Source organism: Procambarus clarkii, chromosome 34 (genome assembly GCF_040958095.1).
Source record: "Procambarus clarkii isolate CNS0578487 chromosome 34, FALCON_Pclarkii_2.0, whole genome shotgun sequence".
Lineage (NCBI taxonomy): Eukaryota > Metazoa > Arthropoda > Malacostraca > Decapoda > Cambaridae > Procambarus > Procambarus clarkii.
Genome location: NC_091183.1, coordinates 12,346,281 through 12,352,176, shown reverse-complemented (window position 1 = coordinate 12,352,176; position 5,896 = coordinate 12,346,281). Strand labels below are relative to the sequence as shown.

At 39.7% G+C, this 5,896-nt stretch overlaps 1 pseudogene; it reads left to right on the top strand.

Moving 5' to 3' along the window:
• The first annotated feature begins 4,876 nt into the window (after positions 1–4,876).
• LOC138370953 (DNA-directed RNA polymerases I, II, and III subunit RPABC2 pseudogene) lies at positions 4,877–5,447 on the top strand (annotated as a pseudogene).
• Positions 5,448–5,896: the final 449 nt, after the last annotated feature.

Genomic DNA, 5,896 nt, shown 5'->3' with positions numbered 1-5,896 from the left:
TACAGATATAAAATATTTGTTAAAAATACTACTCATCTCCTTGTCATTATCCGTTATTTGACCTGTCTCAGATTTTAATGGACCTATCCTTTCCCTAGTCTTAGTTCGATATAACTGAAAAAAACCTTTAGGATTTGCCTTTGCTTGCTCTGCTATGCGAACTTCATAGTTTCTTTTTGCTTTCCTAATCTCTTTTTTAACATTTCTAACCAGTTGTATCAATTCCTGTTCTAAACTGACTTCCCCATTCTTAATCCTTTTGTACCAAGCTCTCCTTTTACCTATAAGGTTCTTAAAATTATTTGTTATCCACTTTGGGTCATTAGTATTCGATCTATTCAATTTATATTGTATACTACGTTCCTGTGCTTTGTTTAGAATATTCTTAAATAAGTTATATATAAAATCCACATCGAAATCCCCTTTTACATCACCTATCGCTGGGTTCATGTCTCGCTCCAAGACAGGCCTACACTCCATACCCAAAACTTTCCAATCTATTTGACCCAAAAAATTTCTTGGGCTATTAAAATCAGCTTTTCGAAAATCTGGCACTTAATCTGGCACCGTATGCCCCTGTTACCTAGCAGTAAAATAGGTACCTGGGTGTTTGTCAGCCGTCACGGGCTGCTTCCTTGAGGTGGAGGCCTAGTCGAGGACCGGGCCGTAGGGACACTAAAGCCCCGAAATCATCTCAAGAGAAGAGCTCTTATATGAGAACAATGAAGGTAAAATATGTGTTTTTATCTACACAATAGAGAGAATAGTTTTGTATATTTGTCTGTCTATCCAAAGTTAGGCTAGCTGCACCCAAATGTGCATGGGCCCCATCTTGTCTGTTGTACGAGATGATACCCTTAGCAATTAAATTCCCCCTATCTTTGCCAGAGATAGGGGGAACAGATTAAGGGTTTGCTATCCGGGAGCTGGAATTGGTGATATTGTTGGAAACATGAATGATATTATGACGGGAAATGGGAACAAACCCATTATTTGTATTATTGCAGGGGGTAATGATGTTGGGCGAGTTAGGAGTGAGGAACTAATACAGAGATTTAGGACAGCCATTGAATTAGTTAGGAGCAAGGGAGGAATCCCGATTCCTCATTTCCCACTCGTATAGAGTGGGAAATGAATGGATATCGAGGGCACTTGGTGTCAATTGCCGGCTGGAAAGATATTGCAAATCAAATGCAATATCTTTCATAGACAAATGGGAACACTTCTATGGAAGAAATGAAATGTATGCTCGTGATGGGGTGCATCTATCGAGAGCTGGGGTTGTTGCTGTTGCGAACTCGTTGGAAGAAGTGGTTAGAGGTGTTTGTTTGGGTTTAAACTGTTAGTAGATAGAGGTATTGGAATTGATTTGGAGAAAGGAGGTAATAAAAGTATGTGTTTGTGGGAGAAAGGAATTGGCAAAATGATCAGGGAAAGAGAAGGGCCTCAAAATAACAATTCACCTAGGGTATATTACACTAACAGTAGAAGTCTAAGAAATAAAATTAACGAATTAAATGCTCTTGTCAGCACAGAAAAAATAGATATTATTGCACTTACCGAAACGTGGATGAATGTAGAAAATAGTGAACTATTAGCTGAATATCAAATAAATGGATTTAAACTATTTCACACAGATAGATATATTAGATGAGGAGGTGGAGTAGCCATATATGTTAGGGACAATTTGAAATGTAATCTCAAAGAGGGAATCAAAACTGAGCCACACACAGAAACTATTTGGATAGAATTAAACGAAAAAGCTAATATTATTATATTAGGAGTTATATATAGGCCACCAAATTTAGACAGAATGGAAGCAAAGCACCTATGGGATGAAATATCTAGAGCATCTAGATCTAACAGTATTTAGGTCATGGGTGACTTTAATTTTAGCGGAATAAACTGGTTGAACAAAACCGGGAATAGTGAAGCAGAAGATTTTCTAGAATTAATTGACGATTGCTTTCTTACGCAACACATTAAGGAACCAACACGGGAAAATAATATTTTAGATTTAGTGTTAACTAACAGGGAAACACAAATTAATGACATCGAAATAGGGAGTGAGCTAGGGAACAGTGATCACAAAGAAATCAGATTTAGCATTGAATGGAATAGACCAGTAGGAGAAAATTCTGTTAAAGTGCCAGATTTTCGAAAAGCTGATTTTAATAGCCTAAGAAATTTTTTGGGTCAAATTGATTGGAAAGTCTTGGGTATGGGGTGTGGGCCGGTCTTGGAGCGAGACATGAACCCAGCGATAGGTGACTTAAATGGGGATTTCGATGTGGATTCAATATATAACTTATTTAGGAATATTCTAAACAAAGCACAGGAACGTAGTATACCATACAAATTGAATAGATCGAATACTAATGACCCAAAGTGGATAACAAAGAATTTGAAGAACCTTATAGGTAAAAAGAGAGCTTGGTACAAAAGGATTAAAAATGGGGAGGTCACTTTAGAACAGGAATTCGTACAACTGGTTAGAAATGTTAAAACAGAGATAAGGAAAGCAAAAAGAAACTATGAAGTTCGCATAGCAGGGCAAGCAAAGACAAATCCTAAAGGGTTTTTTCAGTTATATCGTACTAAGACTAGGGAAAGGATAGGTCCATTAAACACTGAGACAGGTCAAATAACAGATAGTGATGATGAGATGAGTAGTATTTTTAATAAATATTTTGTATCTGTATTTACTAAAGAGGAACTTAACAATATGCCGTCAGCCGAACAAGTCTATGTGGGTGGGGACGAGGACAGGTTGACTAGTTTAGCAGTTACCAGGAAGGATGTTCTTAAACAAATAGAAAAACTCAAACCAAACAAATCCCCAGGGCCAGATGAAGTGTTTGCCAGGGTGCTTAAAGAATGCAAAGAGGAGCTTTGTGACCCACTGTCAACCATATTTAATAAATCAATAGAGTCAGGCAGAGTGCCAGAGTTTTGGAAAGTTGCTAGTGTGATACCAATTTTTAAGAAAGGAGATAGATCACTTGCGTCAACTAATGTCGACCAATTAGCCTAACGTCTATTGTGGGAAAGTTACTTGAATCGATAATTGCAAATAAAATTCGTCTGCATCTTGAAAAACACAAGTTAATAAATGAGTCGCAACATGGTTTTACAAATGGCCGTTCATGTTTAACAAATTTGCTAACTTTTTATTCCAGCATAGTTGAGGCAGTTGATAGTGGTAAGGATTGTGATGTTGTGTACCTTGACTTTAGCAAAGCTTTTGATACAGTGCCACATGAAAGACATAAACAAGATAGAGGCTCATGGTATTGGAGGTGCTATATTAAGTTGGATTAGGGCATGGCTATTCCAAAGGAAACAGAGAGGGTTAAGTCAGAGTGGGAAAATGTTGTAAGTGGAGTGCCTCAGGGCTCTGTCCTGGGACCTCTGTTGTTTATAATATATATCAATGATTTAGATTCAGGTTTGAGTAGCAACATTTGCAAATTTCCCGATGATACGAAAATCAGTAGGGAAATTAATTCGGAGGAGGACTCACTATCACTTCAAGTTGATCTAGATAGGGTTTTGAAACGGTCAAAGGATTGGCAGATGCAGTTTAATGCTGATAAATGTAAAGTTCTGAGGTTAGGTAATGATGATGATGAGTTACAAGATACGAGCTAGATGGTGTTGAGATTGCGAAGTCGGATTGCGAAAGGGATCTGGGAGTTATGATTGGTAAGAATTTAAAACAAAAGGATCAATGCATAAATGTTCGTAATAAGGCAAATCGGACACTTGGATTTATTAATCGCAGCGTTAGAAACAAGACACCTGGTGTGGTTCTCAAGCTATATCTTGCTCTAGTTAGGCCCCATTTAAATTATGCAGTTGAGTTTTGGTCGCCATATTATAGAATGGATATAAATTCACTTGAACGTGTCCAGCGTAGGATGACTAAGTTAATTCCCCAAATTAGAAATCTTTCATATGAAGAAAGATTAACAAAGCTTAAGTTGCATTCACTGGAAAGGCGAAGAGTTAGGGGTGACATGATAGAGGTTTACAAGTGGGTGAATGGACATAACAAAGGGGATAATAATAGGGTATTAAAAGTATCAACACAAGACAGAACACGAAACAATGGGTATAAATTGGATAAGTTTAGATTTAGGAAAGACATGGATAAATACTGGTTCAGTAACAGGGTTGTTGATTTGTGGAACCAATTACCGCGTAACATGCTGGAGGTGGGGTCCCTCGATTGTTTCAAGCGCGGGTTGGACAAGTATATGAGTGGGATTGGGTGGTTATAGATAGGAGCTGCCTCGTATGGGCCAATAGGCCTTCTGCAGTTACCTTTGTTCTTATTATAAACGCACCTGTGCCTTTTCCATAGCATTAGTGAGAAATGGCATATGACTAACATTAGTGTAAAACGACTCAAATTCTCACCATTTTACTATAAAAATAATTGTCGGTAATTGTTTCCCATGAACCTTGGCAGGAGCGAATATTTACAAACCCTCCTCCTGTTAAAATATTACTTTTTGTAATTATGTGGACCATCGAACACACATATACTTTATGCTCAATTATATTGTAGAATTTAGTACTGTTAATTATAGAAAGTATTTATGCTGACCAAACCACACACTAAAAATTGAAGAGACGACAACGCTTCGGTCGGCATGTGTAGCGAGTAGATTATCCCAATAATATACTCGCTCCAAATGCATTGTTAATATTCCTGTCAACCTTTGGAGATGAATGAGGTGAGGCGTTGCCCGGGCAACACGGTTAGGTGTTGCCCGAGCATATAAGCAGCAGAATAGCAAACATTAAACTAGTCTACTTTCAAGTGTGGTCTAGAGCGGACACTTACGAGATACTGTACCGACGCTCAGCGCTGCGTCACACACGGCCACGCGAGTCTTGCTTATAGCTGGGAGAAGACCTTGGTGCAAACAGGAACGCGAGATGGCTGACGAGGAGTTCGATGGTGATGATGTTGGTGATGACTTCGAGGAGGCAGAAGATGATGAAAATCTGGATGACCTGCAAGGAGAGGAGGATGATGATAACCAGATAGAGTTGGTACCTGCAGGGGAAGGTCAGCCAGTGCCTATGCTTAAGAGAATCACGACACCTTATATGACAAAATATGAAAGAGCTAGAGTATTGGGCACGAGAGCACTGCAGATTGCAATGTGTGCGCCTGTCATGGTGGAAATTGATGCAGAATCGGATCCGCTCCAAATTGCTGCCAAAGAATTGAGAGAACGGAAAATTCCCATCATCATTCGCAGATATTTGCCAGACGGATCTTTTGAAGATTGGGGCATAGATGAACTTATCATCAGTGACTTCTAAGTACATGTTAGATTGATGGTAAAGCTTTAAGGATGTCTGATCATTCATGATGAATTGTTAGTTCTTTTCTCATATTTGTTGTATTAAGAGGAGTAGTGATGTACAATTTTTACAATGCTCCACATTGCGACAGCGACCCAAGGACGCAACAATTATGCATATTCTTCTCTCCTGCTACACCGAGCTTGTCCACACACTGTACCTACATCTTTTGGTACCAGACTACAATTTCCACAGTCAACACATGTAGTAGGACTCGGCGTGTAGAGTCCTAATCAACCCAAGACGCTACAGCTTCGACACAGAGCAGACAGCAAACTACGACCGCATCGAGCCGCCACGCTCTCGCTCCCCGAGTTCGGACACTCACAATTCTCAATCGAGCCGCCACGCTCTCCCACATAGAGCTCCACGACTCCAGCCTCACTCAGCTCTCTGCTCTGCTCCAGGCTTCGTCTCAACGTCTGCGACACTGCTAAATCCAGAGACACATCCGCCGACTACGCAGTTCACTTTTCGACCACAGTTACCAGCAGCACCGCCTCCTACGACAACG